The sequence below is a fragment of the Sciurus vulgaris genome (assembly GCF_902686455.1).
Source record: "Sciurus vulgaris genome assembly, chromosome: X".
NCBI lineage: Eukaryota > Metazoa > Chordata > Mammalia > Rodentia > Sciuridae > Sciurus > Sciurus vulgaris.
This window is the reverse complement of record NC_136471.1, coordinates 48,463,849-48,482,272: the sequence shown is the minus strand read 5'-3', so window position 1 is coordinate 48,482,272 and position 18,424 is coordinate 48,463,849. Positions and strand designations below refer to the sequence as shown.

The 18,424-nt window shown below is 37.3% G+C and overlaps 1 long non-coding RNA gene across 4 annotated transcripts in view; it reads right to left on the bottom strand.

Moving 5' to 3' along the window:
* Positions 1-17,075, bottom strand: part of LOC306651853 — a 66,467-nt gene extending 49,392 nt beyond the window's left edge. For 3 of the 4 annotated variants that reach the window (XR_013761217.1, XR_013761218.1, XR_013761219.1), the window contains exons 1-5: positions 16,752-17,075; positions 2,888-2,959; positions 2,219-2,459; positions 1,685-1,736; positions 238-336 (exon numbers count right to left, since the gene is read on the bottom strand). This is a non-coding gene — a long non-coding RNA (uncharacterized lncRNA). Of the gene's footprint in view, positions 1-237; positions 337-1,684; positions 1,737-2,218; positions 2,460-2,887; positions 2,960-9,231; positions 9,884-16,751 lie in introns of those variants that run through there. The other variant, XR_013761220.1, reaches the window with a different exon arrangement.
* Positions 17,076-18,424: the final 1,349 nt, after the last annotated feature.

Here is an 18,424-nt window from a genome sequence, read left to right as displayed (position 1 = left end):
CTAAACAGGAAATTATATGGCTGAATGGGGAGACGTGGAACTGTGGGAAATTGAGAAATCTAGTGCTAATGGGCAACCTTCTCCCCATGGGACCTCACTCACAGAGAGTAAAGGATGAGGAAACCCTTGTGTGTAATCAATTATAGTCTTAGTTCTTCTCACGGATAGAGATCTACATCCTTTTCCCTTTAACTTTTTGCTAAGTCAGAGTAGTGGATTTCTGAACTGCATATTTACTTCTTTTCCCTGGGAGGGAGGTTCCTCCTATTGAATCTTCTGATGAGACGTGGAGTTTTGATTTATGCAAGACCCCCTCTCCTAGTTGGCAGCAATGACCTAGAGCCACAGAGACAGAAAATAATAAAGATTGAATTCTCAAAAATAAGCACAGAACTAGGCCCCAGTCCAAACATCTAATCGTTCTTACTTAATGGAATAATTTTCACAAATTTCTTACATGATGTTAATATTCTTTCAGTTCTTCTTAGAAATTGTGAGGACATAGGCACTTTTAGGCATTGTTGGTGGTAATATCAAATGGAACAACACCTCTGGAGGGGATTTGATACTGTCCAGTAAAATTACATGGGAAAAATTATGCAGGCATTTATTCTAGAAACCAGCACTATCTCTTCTAAGATTGATACCAGAGAAACACTGTGAAAAGACAAATGGTATAACACAAAATTCTTCCTAGAGGAACAGCAGAAGACTGGAAACATCACAGTTGACCACTAAGTGGGAACTGATTGAGTAACCTAAGGTACATCAATATTCAGTGTTACTATGCAATCATAAGAAGCAGTGAAGACTCTCTAACGATATTACTATGGAGCCATCTCTGGGATAGATTGTTAAGTGAAAAACAAAGGTGCAGAAAGAAGTGCTAGCTGTCACTTTCCAATATAGGAGCCAATAGCTACAGTTGGTAATTTAAAATTGATCAAATTTAAATTGCAAACTCAGCTCTTCATTAACCTTCACCATACATCACCAGCTACTGGCTACCATATGTGATGATGCAGAACATTTTCATGTCCACAGAAATTTCTACTGGACAGTGCTGGTGTATAATATGCAACATTCTAGCTACAAACAGGGGAGGGAAATAATTTACATATTGTGTTTGGTTATATTTTTATAATGGCATATTAAAATAACAAGAGAGAAGTAGCCCAGGATGGAAGTGGATTATGTCTATTCTCTAAAAAATAGAATACCTATTTACTGGATTCATATACTTAAAAGGATAGAAACAATGAGCATCAAAGTATCAATGAGATACTCTAGCACTCAGACTGAATCCTCTAAAACTTCATCCTCTTTTTAAAAAGTGAGTTCCCTTTGAGAAATATCTGATTCTAAGTCTAGAGTCTGGATTGTACTAGACCAGTATGGACCAAAATATCATACCAAAGAATATGTTGAAAAGATGCAAAAGTCAAGCTGAAGAAGCTGCCACTAGACAAAGAACACCAAAAAGGTTAATGCTTACAGGGTATTAAAGTACACCAAATATAAGAACACCTATGAGTTCACGAAGACATTCTACCAAAAAGCAAAACACAAACAAAACGAACTCAATGTTTCTCTTTCAAGGGTCCTAGGGAAACTAGGAAAAAGTAGAGATACTGAAAAAGAATTAAATATACACCCTACCCTTCCTGTATGCTACTTACCATACCTCAGTATATCCAAGTAGTTGATTAGGGGAAGTTTCTTTTACAGAATTCCAACTGATGAATGTAAAATAAATCAGAATTAGAACATCATCATTTTATAGCATTTTATGAAATGCAGCTTTAGTTGGCTGTCTGCAGAGACTGCAATAATCATGAAGTGAAAAGCAATAGAGAAATTGTTAATGGTATTCCTTTTTCTAGGATGCATAGTCCACATGCTTTTCTGATGTTAAACTAGGGATTTTTTTTTTTAAAAGCAAGTGGAATAAAGGAAAGTAAGAGGGTGGGAAAGAACATGAAATGCAAGCGATAGGGGGATGATGTCTTGCCTATCCCCACTCAGTTTTTTTTTTCCCCAGATTTATCCCACAACCCTCCCACACATAGCAGAGACACCGTAGCTCACTCATAATGGAAACATGGGCTTCTCTTTGCTTGCTGCTGTATTTACAGGTATTCTCTGTAGTTATGATATCATGTTAATGTGAGAGGCATCTCACTGACAGAATGAAGTAAAGTTAGAAAGGGGAGCTAACATTTTGTTGAAGGCCTTTTAGACACCACACCCCATAGGTTGTTATTTTCAGGCTTTTTCTCTTCCAGTCCTCAAAGCAATGCTTTGAGATAGGCATCATGACTTCCTTTCTACAGATGTGGAGATGATCAGGCTCAGAGATCAAAGTACATTCTCAAGGAATTCTAGGGAGTTATCAAAAATGGATACTGAGGTCAGCTTGAAGGTGCTTCTGCTGGTCAATTCTACAGCAATTTCAGCATCTAAATATGAAAAGAGAATAACAGAGTAAATTTTTGAGAAAAATGTGAATCTCTGAGTCATACTAATATATTAATAAACACATAAACAAGGGAAAAGTGAAAGCTTTATATAAAAATTCCAAGTAATTATCATAGAACGAATAACAGTATCAGAAGAGCAATGTTTGTCATTGTAGTAAATGATTAAGGTAAGAATCATAAATGGATGCTCAGTTTGTACCAAACCTACAGCAGTCATTGAGTCTTTGGTAACAATGCTAAACAAGGAAAGCTAGAAGAAAACAACCACCACCCTGATCTTGTTTGTAATATGTTCTAGGAACCAACTGGGGCTGATATGATACACAGTGATTAACTTCATACAGGTCCCCTCACAATAAGAACACCCCAAATTATCAGAAAATACATATTCATGTATACACACAAACCCACATACATACATGTTATCTTCCCCTGCACCATTATCACTCAAATTCCCAGGAATTCATGGAGATAGATTGCTGGGGGATAAAGAAAAGAAACCACATGATTAAACCCAATCAGTTTTGGTCACACATATGTAACTGAAAGCAACTGAATTATTTTAGAAATGGATTCTTCTGGAAGTGATCTGTTGACTTAGCTCTAGGATATTTTTCTCCCTAGTTTCAATACATTCACAATAACATCAAAAGTGACATAAGCAACTACACAGTGAGTATCCTGAGATATTAATGTCATAGATTAGTTAACAATTACTGTCAAAAATTTTGCTGCTGACATCTCAGTGCTAATAAAATACATGAAAATGATAATTTAAAATGTTATATATAATAGCATAAGTAAGTATGAAATAATTAGGAATATCTTCTTACTGATATATAATACCTGCACACTGAACATTACTAAACATCACTGAGAGATAACAAATCTAAATAGAATGACATACCATATTCATAAATTTGATGACTCATTATTGTAAAGATGTCTACTCTCCTCAAACTGAAAAAAGACCAACAGACACTTTCTTTTAAAGAAATTGACTGGCTGAGTCTAAATTTCATGTGGAAATGCAAAGGATGTAGAATATGAAGGAATTGTAAAAAATAAAAACGCCAGGGGGCAAACTGTCTGATTTCAACACTCCTTATAAACCTGCAGGAATTCAAAGAGTGATGCTGGCATCAAGATAAAAAGAATTCAGTCAGAAGAAAGGAATAAAGAATTGAGAAATTGACATATAGTAATATTGACAATTGATTTTTGACAAAGGCACAAAGTCATGACATTCAAAAAGGATAGTCTTTTCAAGAAGTTGTGCGGGGACACGTGGATATCTACATTCACAAATAGAACCTGTGATGTAAGTGTCAATTCAATATAGATAACAGGTCTAACCATAAGACTTAAAGCTATACAACTTTGAGCAAAAAAAAAAATCATAGACAAGAGAAAACCCTTGTCATGTCGGACAAGGGTTAGGTAAAGAGTTCATAGTTCATATATGAAACACCCAAACCACAATCCATAAGTAAAAGAAATAGACAACTTCCTCAAATTTAAAAATTTTGACACTTCCAAATACATGGTTGAAAAAAGAAAAAAGATAAAGCCCTGATTGGGAGAAAACATTTGAAAAATTGTATATTTGGTAAAGGGCTTGCATCCAGATCATAGAAAAAATTATTATTTTGGGGGGCACCAGGGATTGAACCCAGGGACGCTTAACCACTGAAGCATATCCTCAGCCCTTTTATTTAGAGATAGGAACTCGCTAAGTTGCTTAGGGCCTCACTAAGTTGCTAAGGCTGGTTGAAGTTGTTATCCTCCTGCCTCAGCCTCTCAAGCCACTGGGACTACAGAAGTGGACCACTGTGCCTGGCCAGATTATAGGAAACTTTGAACAAACAATAAGAAAACTGACAATCCAATAAACAAATTGGGAAAGGATTTGAAAACAGACTCCACTAAAGAAGATATGCAAATGTGAAATAAACAAGTGAAAAATACTCAACATTATTAATCATTAAAAAAATGTAAGTAAAAGCTACAATGAGATATTATTAAATTTCAGGAGAATGACCAAAACTTAAATGACTGGCTATAACAACTACTGGAACATTTTTGGAGGATGAAATTCTCAAATACTGCTGGTGGCAATAAAAATGTTACAACTCCTTCAAAACAATTTTATGGTTTCTTACAATGTAAATCTTACATTTACCATATGATCCAGTCTTTGAATACCTAAGTATAAACTCTAGGGAAATATTGCATATTTCCATGAAAAGAATCACTAATATTCACAAAATCTTTACCTACAAGAGCCTAAAAATGGAAATAATTCAAATGTCTATCAACAAGTAAATGGATAATAAAATTTGTGGATAGCTGGGTATGGATGGTGCATACCTGTAATCCCAGGGGCTTGGGAGGCTGAGGCAGTAGAATTGCAACTTCAAAGCCAGCCTCCGCAACATAGTGAGGCCGTAAGCAACTTAGTGAGACCCTGTCTCAAAATAAAATACAAAAAGGGCTGGGGATGTGACTCAGTGGTTAAGTTCCCCTGGGTTTAATCCCTTGTATTAAAAAAAAAGTGTGGGATAATCATATGCCAGAACACTATTCAGCAATTAAAAAAAGAATGAAGTATTGACATATAAAAAATGGATAATTAGAGTGAATGAAAGAAGCTGGATTGTGCTGAAAACAAACAACCCCATTTGTATGATTGCATTTAAATAAATTTGTAGGTCATGAAATCTAATCTATAATTTATTAAAGTTCTGTGTTTGCCTGAGACCAGGGCAGTAGAGGGGTGGGGAGCCTGGATACCACAGAACTAAAAATGTTAAGTCTTGGAAAATGCTAATGATGTTTAGGCCTATAGAGTTATTTTAGGGGACATGACTGGGTATCATCATAATATAGCAACCTATAAGGTAATTATTATTTTTTGAAAATACAGAATTCTTTTTAAATTTTATCTTTATTAACATGTATTAATTGTGTATGTCGATGGGGTTACCACAATATTTCACTACATACATACAGCATACATGATCATTACCACCCTCCCTTTTATCCATCCTCTTTCCCCACTTTCCAACTCTCTAGTGATCACTATTCTGCATTCAGATCAACTTTTTAAACAAATTATACACATAAGAGAAACCAAACCTGACATTTCGACATGTTTAACTACACTTGACATAATTCTGACTTAATAAATTTTATTTTAGGATATATAATGGTGACCATTTTAGAATGCATACCAAAATCTCAAATTGCTAGGGAGAACATATAACCAATGGCATGTTTCAACATTCAAGAGAAAGATACACAGGGATCACTGATAATTATTTGAGCAAGTGTTACCCCTGAAGGTCCTATCAATCCCATATGTGAGCATTCTTACCCCAATTTTACAAAGGAGAAGCTGGGTCACATAGGGTCGTTCCCTGTCTTATCCTCCATTGCCCCTTTACATGGAAAGTAGGTCCAGGACACCCTGGAGCAGGACACCACACTTGTTGGGAACAGGAAGGTCCCACATCCCTCTCCTTCTTGAGACAGGGGGCATTGAGTCCCAAAGTTGGAATGAGGTGACTTGAGTCTGGGATCTCTTCTTCTCCCCACACCCCAGGGAAGTTCAGCTCCCATAGACAGGGTACCCACACCCTCACTGGGACCAAACACCTGGAAGTGGGACCCTTTTCTCAAACCAGATCATATCAGCCTCCATTAAAAAGTTGTCATGGTCATGATAATGTCATCAGGTTTCTATGGCTACCACTATGCACAGACCTGTCGCTCATATCTGAAAAGTCTTTGCATATCCATATGTCCTAATTCATAAGTTTGGAAGAAAAAAAAATGGTGTTGCTCAGTCCGGGTCCTCTCCCTTCAATAATTTTGGTAAGAGGCTGACCTTCAGAATGCTCATTCTGCTCTACCCTCAAGGGTGATTATTATAATAGGATCAAAGCTCTACTCCTCTTTATTTGTGTCCTTAACCTCTCAGTTTTTCCTATAGACTTACTTCCCAGTACTTGGATTGTGACAGGAGTCCACTTCATGCTCTGAATATAACCCTTTCTGCTCTGTCACTGTGGCTTATTTTAAAACTGACACAAGTTTTTTTTCTTCCTCTCTTTTTTCCCTCTCCCTAACCATGAGGGGAGGAAGATTAACCTTCTTCCTGTTCTAGGCCCAGTTATCTGTCCTTAAGCTCATGCAACACAAGAATGAAGGAATCCAGACTTCAGGTCTGGTACCAGAAGTTCTAAGAAATGGCTACCTCTCAAGGTTACAAGTGAATTATCACCCTTGACAGAACACAGTTGGAAAGTAGCCTTTGAATCACCAGTTAAAAAGCCCTCTGTTTCCCCTGAGAGAATCACAGCCTTTAAGACAGGAGTTCCCTGTGCTTCTCCTTTGCTAGCAAAGCAAAAAAACTTATTTTTCTCCAAACCTTGTCCTCATTTTTGGATTAGCCTCAGGGAGAAGGATCAAGCTTTTGGTAACAGGATCTTTAAAAGGCCCCCAAAATATGTTCCTACTCATAGTGGGGGCTTTAACAAACTAAGCAATGTGATTGAAGAATAAGAGAAGCAATATATTGACTTGATTTCTTATAAAAGTAATATTATAGAATACTGACTTAGATTTGCTAGTAAGTTGCCCTTCTAAATGAACCCCAGAACTGGACAGTCTCATCCAACTGAGTGCTGTTTGGGGATAGTCACGAAGTTGAAGGATTGCAATGCATAACTTTCTGCTGTCTGCTGAAGGAGTCCTGGCTGTGTGCCTAAAGAGACTTCCTTTCGAAGGGACCCTGTAGCAAGAGACAGTGTCTTCAGGATACCTTCCTTAAGAAACACTTCTCAAAGTAAATAAATGTGCCTTGTTTGGAATGAATACTCACTAAGCCAGCTCACAAGCCTTTCTTTATGGAGTGGTTTATGTCAACAGCCTCTCAGTATCTTCATTAATGTGACTGCAGTAGAGGCTCAAACTTCCAAGGTAGCTTGAAAATCATAGATTGTGAAAATTACCCTTGGAAATCTCTTTAAGAAAAAAATTGATGAAATCTTCAGAAATTTATATAGACACATAAATCCATGCACAGACTATTGACAAAATCATAATGAAGCCCACCTTCAAGAATAAGAGAATTTCTTATCTAATAATAACATATTACAAAAGAGGTAAAGTTCATCAGAAACATATTTGGATATCCATTTCTGTTAAGCAAATGCACAAAACGACCTGAGGTTCAGACTTAGGCCTAAGGTAACCATTGTAAAAATTCACTGTTCATTGTTTACCCTTCCTCTAGATGAAGGAAGCAAATATCTCTCTTTCTGATACACCATGAGTTCAAAGTTTTAGTGACGGAAGTTGCTCTCCTTTTTGGTGTTTCATCAGCTCAAAAGAGCTGTTTTACATTGTGCCTCTCTCTGAGCAGTCCCAAATCCAGTTTCCCACGCTGGAAAGAGGAATGCCTTTGAACTCATGTGGGGATCTCAGTGACAGATCACATCAGGGAAGCAAGGCATGGTGTCTGCCTAATGATTATTCCTGAATCGTTCCATATGTTAACATTTGTGTAGAAAATTCTGACCTAGACCCTCATCACCAGTGCAGGGTCCTTAGATGATACATTATCTGGCCCCAATGCATCAGGGTTTCAGATACCTGCTTCCTTACACAAATCCAATAATTAATAGAATTTCCTTAACGTATAGTTGTTTGTTCTTTCATTCACTAATAACTGAAAGTTTTGTACTGAGCTCATAATCCATGCTATTCTACCAAGGGCATCTCATAAAGTAAAAATAAGGAGGTATGAAGAGAAATGAATATATGACCAACTTCAAAGGTTAACCTGGGATGAAATGGCTCCTTCACTTTTACTTTTAAACTTGCTCCAGTAACAAGGAAATGAAGATTTTTTAATCTCCATTTAGCCAAAGGATCTCACCTCTACTGTGAGATCCTTTCTCTCTCTTCTTCTTCTTCAATGTTCCACAGAGTATTTTATACTTTTCCATGTATTTTATTCTATTCCCTGTTAACATTCTTCACTTTCCATTGACTCCTTATTCCACTGCACTAGGGCTGCTGACACTGGGACTGCAATGAATGTGATCTCATCAAGGTCATAAACCACTTTTTGTAAGTAGAGGCAGTTATTCTGCATGGATGTACCAACATACGAGTATTAAATTCAATGTCCTTCTAAAATGTTTGTTTTTGTAGACTACATATTTCACTTAACAACAAATCTTTGAGAGGTACTCAGGCTCTGGAGTATCACATATTGGGTACAATTTTAAGCTATCCCATTCCCTAACTGTGCAGTCTTGGGCAAAGCCATTATTATCTCTGTTCCTCATTTTTTTCAACTATGCAATGGATATCAGCCACAATATCTACCTTATAAGGAGCTATCAGCATTACATGGTCAATACCTTATAAATATTTGACACAGAGTACATTTATTTCTTTTTTTTTCTCCATCTTTATTTGTCATTCATAACTCAACTATCTGTGTTAGAGGCTCAGGTTTACTTATAATAAATAACCTACAAGGTATGCTGTTAGAGAACCCAGTGTGTTGGACAATGTAGACACAGAATATTTTCATCTCTGTGGGAATTCTATTGGAATCTACCAATCTAGAGTACATTGATTTTTATACTTTGAAATAGGAGAAATCTAATGTAAACACATTTGCTCGTGTTTTAGAAATTACAAGGTTAAACCACAAATTGATAAAAAGGATTACCTATAAATTGATGAATCTTCTTTTAATTAAAATTCAAAGGAATTACTAAGTCCACCATGAGATGTTGCCATATGCTACCTAGAACATCAAAACTGAAAAAGCTAGAAAATACCAAGTGTTTGCAAGAATGTGGAGAAAGTGGAGTTTCACTTGTACAAAGTTGGTGGGAATACAATTTGAAACAACCTATTTGAAAAACTGCTTGGCAGGATGTACTGGGAAAAAAAAATACATATATCCTATCAGAAATGCCATTCTTTATTACCTGCCCAAAATAAATGAAAATAAGGGTCTATCCAACTTTCATTATACCATTATTCATGATGCCATAAACTGGAAAACACCCAAATAGCCCTAATAGATAACTATATTGTGAACTGTGAAACAAATACAGATGGTCCCTGGCTTACAATGGTTAAACTTAATGATTTTTTTTTTTTTTTACTTTATAATGGTGAAAGAGGGCTATGCATTCAGTACAAACTGTGTTTTGAAGTTGGATCTTTTCCTGGGCTATCAAAATGCAGTATGATACTCTCTTGTGATACTGGGCAGTGGCAGTAAACTTAAGCTCCCATTTAGTCACACAATTGTGAAGCAAGGACAGAGGCCAGGCAGTTAGTGTAGATAGATGGGTTGGGTCTGGAAGATGGAAGCTGATTTGTGTTGGGAAGATGGAAGCTGATTCAAAGGGAAGGGAAAGTTAATACCTTCAGGACACAATCCCCCCCACACCTGAGGTCAAAGTCACCTGCCTCTGGGGGATTGAAATATTAAAACCTTCAAGATATATCCCCCTCCCCTCACATGCAGCTAAAATCACCTGCCTCCAGAGGACTGTTCATCCCAGCAAGGAATTGTTAATGAGTATCCCCTGGGCCGCTCCCTTCCTACTTTTCTGGGCAGACAATGGAAAATAGGAAGAGGTACCCCTGGATTGCCCCCTTTCCCACCTTTTTGCATCATAGGTGGGATAGAAGGGAGCATGAGAAGAAATCTGGAAACTATAAAAATACAAGATTCACCCCTTCCCGCAGATATCAGCTCTGGATCCCCTTCTTCCTCCTAGGAGAAGTCTGTCTCTGCTCTAGTCTTTAAATAAAACTTGCTTTCTACACTTGCCTCAGTGTTTCTCAGGTGTTTAATCTTCACATCTGGGGAAACTGAACTGGGGGCCCTGATTCTCATCACTGGTATCAATCACAAGAGTAAACACCTGATTCTCTACAATGTACTGTGTTGGTAAGCTATGTTCCATAGATTGGGTATATTAAATCCATTTTCAACTTATGATATTTTCAACAACGAAAATTAAGAGTACATATAATACCTTATGACAATGAGGATAATCAATCTACAATGAAAGATAACAATAAATGTTAATCTCACACACATTATGCTGATTGAAAAAAAGCCAGACACAAAAGACTACATGCAGTGTGATTTCAGGAATTTTTCTTCTAACTTCCCAGTGAAGTTTGGGGCAGGATAAGAATATTATCAACCCATTTCCTTTTCTTCTAAGCTACTCATCGTCCGCCCATGTTAACTATGGGTTTACATCAGAGAAGTGAAGCAAGTTTTCTCTGAGCCTTTGAAAAGTGATCAACTACATATAAGATCAAAGGTAATACTATACCTGACAGACAGGCAACTAGATGTTAGTGATTCAGGCAAGAGCACTAAGGGGATGCTATCTGGACAAAATCCCACAGCAGTCACTGGGTCATGTGGTAACTATGTTGGACAAGGAAAGGTGAGAAAAAACAACATCGCTGATTTATTTCCTATAATGTGGTAGAACCTGAAAGGGAATGGCATGACCTTAGTATTTTCCATCTAGTATTTCATACTATTTACTCCTTGCAAAATCAGCAATTTTATATATAAGTACACACAGGTACACACACACACACACACACACACACACACACACGCATACACACACACTTTCCCTCTTTCTCTTACCATTAAAGAAACCAGAATTCATTGAGGTAGGTATGCTAGGGGTGGGTAAAGAAGAAAAATACCATTATTCAACAGATTCACCACAAATACAAAGATGGAAAAACCACAACTATTCTTTTAGAGATTTGTTTTTCTGTAGACGACTTGCAAAATTTTCTCTAGGACACGTTTTGTCCTCTCCTTGAGTTAGAAGACTCAGTTTTGTAAACTTGTATATTTCTCCCCAAACAATCAACACTTACATGTATTTCCAATCAAATTTTAGCAGCTTTTTTTTTTTCCAGAAACTGGCAAGGTAATACTAAAATTGATGTGGAAATTCAGAAACTGGCAAGGTAATACTAAAATTCATGTGTAAATCCAGAAGATATAGACTATGAAAAAACACCTTCAAAAAAGGAAGAACTGTTTTCAAGAATAATTATAAACCTATGGTAATCAAAAGACAGTGAGCTTCTTGCAACAGGATAAGACATTAGATTAGCAGAACAGAATATGGAATCCAGAAAAGGATTCATGCACATATGGACAACTGACTTTCAACAAAGGTACAAAGGTGGAGAAAGTACCATGTTTTCAACAAATGTTACTGGGATAGATGAATATACATACACTCAAATGTAAACTGTAATTCATATATCATATCACATATAAAAAATAACTAAAAAATACCAAACACCTAATATAAGATCTAAGCTATAAATGTTCCAGAAAAGAACTTGAGCCTCTCTCTCTCACTTGGTTCACTCTGCTGTACCTTAGAAAGTACTACTTTCACCTTCACCTTCAATAAATCTGTACTTTGTCTGTTACTCTGCATGTCTGAGTCAAGAAAAAAAGTTCCAGAAAAAAAAAACATAAGGGAAATCCTTTTGACTTTGAATCAGGTGAAGACTTTTAGATGGGACAAGAAAACCACTATCAATAAGTGAACAAATTCACAAATAGGACTTCCTGAATGTTAAAAATAACTGTTACTTCAAAATCAATGTTAATAAGGTAAAACACAAACCACTTAATAGAAGCAAATATTTGAAAATCATATATCTGATAAAGGACTTGTATACAAAAATAGAGAAAATCTCTCAAAAGCCAATAAGAAGAAAACAGAGACACTGCAGTAGCAGTAGCTAAATTGAAATAAAAAAGATTTGAAGTGACACTTGACCAAAGAAGATATAGAAATGGTACATATGGACATCATTATTAGCCATTAGGGGCATGTAAAGTAAAATGACATCAGACATAACTTTCCTATCCTTGTAATATGAACACATGACCAAGGTAACTCTGGATCATGTACAACCACAAGAATAGAATCCTAATCAGAATTAAGTTATACCCCATGTACATATGATATGCCAAAATACACTCTACTGTCATATGTACCTAAAGAACAAATAAAAAAACTTTGATATACCATTATATTCTGTGAAAATGATCAAAATTATAGAATAATCATGTCAAGTGTTGGCAACGTAGAAACCTCTCTGTGAGTTGCATCACAGTTTTCAAGCACTTGGCAGCAAGATATAGGTACAACAGCTTGATTGTGAGACTTGGTGTAGGGTTGGCAGGGTCCATGACAGAAGCCAATACCCTAGTCAGGTTCCCAAGGTCCATGTGCTTAGAGGTGGATGAGAAGATGGTATAGGTGCTCTGCAGACATGTCTGTTGGTCTATGTGGCTTCAGGATTGTCCGAAGGTGAAGAAACCTATCTGTGAGAGGTGCCATTGTGCTCTGGCACCTGGCATCCAAGCAAGGGAGCTCCAGTGGCAGCTGAAGACTTCCTGACTGCCATAATGATTTCTTTTTTTAAAAGTCCAGGGGTGCCAGTCACAGGGGCCTCCCACAATGTAGTAAGTTTTACCACTAGGGATTCCACTAAGGTCTCACACTGAATATAAGAGGTATACGTGTTTTATAAGAGTATCAAAATACATGAGGCAAAAATAGATAAACTGCATAGAGAAACAGATTAATCCACTATTATAGTTGGATGTTTTATCACCCCTCTCTCAGAAATGGAAAGATCCAGCAGACCGAAAATCAATAAGGATATAGGTAAACAACAGCACCATCAATCAACTGTATATAATTGATTTTTATAGATTATTTCATTCAACAATAGAATATATATTTCTTCTCAAGCTCACATGGAACATTCATGAAATTACACCATATTTTGAGCAAAAAAAAACTTAACAAATTTAGATAGTGGTAATGTTTGTACAACATTATTAAATACTAAAAACCACTTAGTTGTACACTTAAAGAGTTAAAAAGAAGAATTTAAGCCAGATGTGGTGGCACACACCTGTAACCCTGGTAGCGCAGGAGGCTGAGGCAGGAGGATTGCAAGTTTAAAGCCATCCTCAGCAATTTAGTGAAGCCCTGAGCAACTCTGGAGACCCTGTCTCTAAATATAATATGAATAAGGGCTAAGCATGTGACTCAGTGGTTAGGTGCTCCTGGGTTCAATCCCTGGTACCAAAAATGATGGCTACAGGTTCTAAAAGGAAATGGGTCTTCATATTTATTGATAGAGGCATGTTTTCATTTGAAAGTCAATAGTGACCATGAGGAGGGATACCTATACCATCAGTACCCCCAGGTAGATGAAAGGCAGGGAAAATCTAGTAATAGCAGATCTTTGACCTATGTCTTAGAGACAGTTCTTTATTAGATATATGATGTTTATGTCTAGAATGGGATTTTCACATAGTTAGCTGCAAACATTAGTGGCTTGTAAAATTGGCAGGGCATTTTTAAAGGGAACTAAAGATTAAGACAAATGGAATTAAATATACAGTGGGTTTCAGGTCATAAGGCATTATTTACTGGTTCTAGTTATAAACAATTATGTTTATAGTAAATCAACTGTTAAAAAATCTAAAAAACACTGGTCTACAATAGCTAGTGAAAGTTTCTGATGAAAACTATTAATATTACATAGGTTTAAAATAATCCATTTACTACATTCACCAATAAGTAGGACAAAAATTATATTTACTTAATCCATATATATAATAAATTACATCTAAGGATATGTTACATGAATATTTATAAAATTACTGAAGTTGAAAATATTTATGTGATTATTATTTTCTTAACAACTTCCCTATTCTTGGACTTAGATTTGTAGGCACAAAACAATAAGTGTAGGAACCAACTCATTTTCTTGCATTGATTTCTATCATCATCAAAATCCAATAGCTGATTCATAACTGGCAAAATTACTCGTATTTTTATCACACCTTGGTTTAGTCGGTGCAAGTTGCTATCATGAATTAAGTGGCTTAAATAAGTTTTTTTCCTTATAGTTATGGAGGCTGAGAAATCCAAGATCCAGAGACCCATATATTCCCTATCTGGTTAGACCCCCTTTCCTGGTTTTGCAGATAGCCCCTTTCTTACTGTGTGTTCACACAGTGGAGACAAAACCAGAGAGATCTTTCATCTATTCTTACAAGGGCATGAATCCCATTTAGGTGTTCTACCCTCATGATCTCATCTAAACCTAATTACCTCCCAAAGGCCACATTTCCTAACACTACCACATTAGGATTAGGGAATCAACATGTGAATTTAGGGGGACATAAACATTCAATCCATAGCATATATTTTTAGGAGAGTTTTACCACTCCAATTTGTTATATTCATTGTTAAATATTTTCTATAATCCTAAATCTCAACATAATTCTGCTGGTATTTCTTTTTTGGTGTATTTATAATGGGATATTTTGATGATCCATAAAAGAATTGGCAATCCCCAGGTTTCTCAAGTACAAGTCTTTCTCTAGTGGACAGTATGCATTAAATATTCATGTTCATGTTCCCCAAGTGTCCACAAATAATGCTTATGTTGCTTCATAGGTTCATTTCTAATAAAAGATAATTTTTAAAACTATAAAGAGGTTAAAAGAATCAAGCCATACTAATTCCCTCCAAAAAATGAAACTGTATGATTTCATTTACATGGAATAATAGGAAATCAAAACTGATTCAATAAAAGATCAGTACTTGCCTTGGGACAGGGTATGGCTGGGGAGAGGGCTGTCAAGTATACAGAAACTAGATTATAATGTCCTGGGAACATAATCATAATAATATTTTAGAATTTTTGGTTATAAAGGATTTTGTTGGGTATAGTTAGAAGGGGGGACTTCATCAAAATAGAGAAAAGATCATTAGAGTAGACAAAGGGGATTGAGGAGGAGAGAGAAGGGACAAGAAAAGCAAAGAACAGTGGAATGAATCTGACCAAACTTTCATAAGTACACGCATGGATGTGGCACAATGTATCCTGGCACTGGGTGTATCCATGGGACAGCAATGTTTTAAAAAAGTAAACTGTAAATTGATTGAAGATGGATTGGTGGAGTGGAAGGAGAGGAGCAGGGGATAGGAGGAAAGTGCTGGGGACTGATTTGGAGCAGGTTGTATTTCATGCTTTGTGATCATGTCTGTGTATTCTGGTGTTGTCGACAATTAAAAAGAATAAATAAAAATAGTGACAATACATAGATAATTATTCTTTTTAACAATTATAAATTTTTGTAATTAATATATTTAATTAATACCTGGAGTGTTCCTAGCTTTCAAAAAATGTCAGTATAGAAAGGATAAAACTGTGGTTACTGGGGAAAAATTCATTTACAATCTCAGAATGCTAAGAAGTTCTTCCCTATAACTATATATTTCAACACCTGAGAGATACATGGCAATCACTGATTATTGTTCATGCAGTCAGAAAAATATATGTACATTTGCCACAAGCACATGTTAAAATCAGGTTTCTTCTCCAAGCTGGATAATTGCTTTAAGACAAAGAGGATAGGTCTACGATGGATCTCAAGGTCTATTACAAAACATGTAGCTGTTGGTGTAAGGAAATTCCACCTGCTAAAACTATTCTCCAATGATGAGTTCAAAATTACTTCTCTACTATCGGGCTATTTTGTGAAGCTCTCTGACATGTTTTCGCCATTTGATATGACCTCAGTCATCCACATCAAGAGATTCTCAGGGACAAAGAATCCAGCAATCATGATGCTTTATTGGAGTCTATGTGCCTGCAATAGGCAAGGCACTGATCTGAAACCAGTGACAGTAATACAATCGGGTAGTGATCATAACAACAACAAAAAAGGTACAATGGGCTTCTAACCAGGGCCTTTTTTATTCTCCTTGCCTCAGCTGTCCCCTAAAAACATATTTGAAAAGGAATAGTAAGTATCCTGAATTCATACAGGTATTTATGGTCCCATAATAACCACTGGGTTATGGGTTTGCATGTATTTTTATCACTGAAGGTTCCCGCAACCCTAAGGGTGAGCATTCTTATCCTTTTTTTTTTTTTAATTGGGGATTGAACCCAGGGGCACTTTAGCACTGAACTATATCCCCAGCCCTTTTAATTTTTTTTTTTTTTTTAATTTTGAGGCAGGGTCTTGCTAACTTGCCGAAGTTGGCCTCCAACTTTAGATTCTACTGCCTCAGACTCCCACTTACTAGATTACAGACGCGTGCTACAGCGCCTGGATCTTACCCATTTTACAGAGGAGCGGTGGCTCACAGAGAGCGGTAGGTACTCCTGTGTTACTCTCCCGCGCCCCGCCTTCACACGGAAAGCCGATCCAGGACACCCTGGAGCAGGACATGTCGCTGCCTGGGGTCAGGAGGGTCCCACATCTCTCTCCCTCTCCAGTCAGCGGGGCACTGAGTCCCAGAGCGGGAACGAGGCGACTTGGGTCTGGGGTCCCTTCATCTCCCCACACCCCAGGGGAGCTCAGCCCCCACCGCGGGGCACACACACCGTCTGCAGAGTCCAAACACCTAGAAGTGAGGCCCTGCTCTCCAACCAGAGCAGGTCGGTCTCCTTTAGAATGTCGTCACTGTCGCCCTAATGACATCAGGTTTCTGTGGTAACCGTGATGCGCAGACTGTTCTTATACTCCGGAAGTGACTTCCACGCAGTCTTCCCTTCTGTCTGCCTTGCCTTTCCCTTAAAGCAAAACACCTTCACCCTTCAGACCACCTGAGAAAGCACACTAATTAGAGAACCTAGGCGGGTATGCAGGCAATTTGGAAGGCTTTGCCCATGTCGTTGGAACAAAGCATGTGTCTGTTACCAGGAATTTTATTTGCCTTAAAAATGACCTTGGTGGAGTATTTTCAGTAAACAAAGACCAAGTGAGGTATTCCAGGGCTCTAAGAGATGAACTAGCCTTCTGAGGGGAACATGCAGAACTCATGCACTGTGCTATACAGTTAGCCATCTGTAAGAAACTAAAACTGTCCATAATCCATGACTGAATGATCTAAGAACACCAAAAAAATGTCATTTGAGGAATCTCTAAGTCACTTTAGGAAGGGAGACCTACAATAGTACAGCCATTTAGTAGGCAGAAACTTAGCTCAACCATATAATACTGTATCCTGGGGAATTCTTATGCTCCATTTCTGATATTTTCTTCTATGGGGTGGACCATTCATAAAAAACACATCTAGCCTCTCTACTCACTCACTCCTGATCTATGGCAGGAATGACTTACATGATTGGTGCATCTGGAAAACAATGCAGAGTCCAGGTCATTTCCCTTCAACCCTCTTGGTAGCAAGCTTCTGTCCAGGAGCACTTTTCTTCTCTGCCCCTCAGGCTTAGGTCTTACAATAGCTCCACAAGTCTACTCCTATTTCTGTTCTCCCTGGCTTCCCAATTATTCTTATGTTCTTCCTCCAAAATTCTTGCATCTTCAAAGGGCCCCCAAAGAGCTCACTGCTCCAAATTTGAGTTCTAAACTAGTGATTTTTAGCAGAACCAAATGCTGTATCCTTCATGTTAGTGGCTGAAATTAATCTTCTCCACAACCCTGCTATTAAGGTATTAATAGCCTCTCTCTATTTGATGTGACTCCAAAGCATGTGCTCTTAAATACAGAGCTAGTTGGCAAAGAAGTTATTCACCAAGCATGCTTCCAGAGCCAGGGTCAGAAACTGCCAGCCTAAACACCTTGAGTTACTTATAGAATATCTGTACCAAATATATCAGGACTCATAGAGTTGAAATGGTCCATCTTTTTTCTTCCTGTAGTTATTATTCCTTCAGGAAACCAGGTTTAATGTCCCTTCCCCTTGCATCAGAGGAAGTAATTGGCAGGGCTGGAAGCAGAGGCAATCTGAAGCCAAAGTTTCCTCCATTCTTTATGAAAACTGTAACTT